Consider the following 866-nt stretch of genomic DNA (forward strand, 5'->3'; position numbering starts at 1 on the left):
GAATAATATATCATTAAAAGTTGAAAGCTTGTTCTTATGGTGCCATACAAAGACTTTTTTATTGTAAAATAAAACATTTCTTTCTATACTATCAATTTCAGTTGACATATAATCATCACTTAAATGTAATTTTAAACAATAGTTATATTACCTTCTACTTAAAATAATATTTCTGAAAATTCAAAGTATTTCTTTCCTCTAAAAACACAGGAAAGTTCAAATATTTATTGCTATTTTATAAATAAGGCCAAGAAGGCTGCCCTGGTCATATAAAAGAAAAGTGAACAAAACCAAAAACAGTCTATGATCATGCTACCCTGAACAAGGTTGATCTCGTCTGATCTCGGAAGCTAAGCAGGGACGGGCCTGGTTAGTACTTGGATGGGAGACCACCTAGGAAGACCAGGTGCTGTAGGTGTAAAAAATAAAAAAAAATTAGGGATTATAAATTGATAAGGTACTTGCAATCTATGAGGTCAACCATGGGTTCCCTCGCCTAAAAAAAAAAAAAATCATAAACAAAGGCAGAACTAGAGACCATATAGGCCCTGTACACTTGATTCAGTCAACTTGTTCTCATTACAGCTTCTGAAAATTAAGATACACTATACCTGAAAAGTATTAGTATTCTAGTTTGAATTCAAAAAGAAAGAAGTTAATGGGAAATGAAAAACTATATAAAAAGAGATGTAAAGATAGTAGAAAAAGAATAATTCTACTAACCTAGAAAACGTCTTGTATTCTTAACAAACTACTTTTAACTTCAGAATAATCCACAGTTGCAATAATGTCCAAAAATGTACATCTGTTCATTTGCCACATCGTTGACCCTTGAATAACATGGGTTTGAACTGCAGAAGTCCACT

General features: G+C 31.9%; 1 pseudogene; it reads left to right on the forward strand.

The window, feature by feature from the left end:
• Positions 1–299: 299 nt before the first annotated feature.
• Positions 300–418, forward strand: LOC111742346 (annotated as a pseudogene).
• The last annotated feature ends 448 nt before the right edge of the window (positions 419–866 follow it).

Source organism: Pteropus vampyrus, unplaced genomic scaffold, assembly GCF_000151845.1.
Source record: "Pteropus vampyrus isolate Shadow unplaced genomic scaffold, Pvam_2.0 Scaffold91, whole genome shotgun sequence".
In the NCBI taxonomy this organism is placed as follows: domain Eukaryota; kingdom Metazoa; phylum Chordata; class Mammalia; order Chiroptera; family Pteropodidae; genus Pteropus; species Pteropus vampyrus.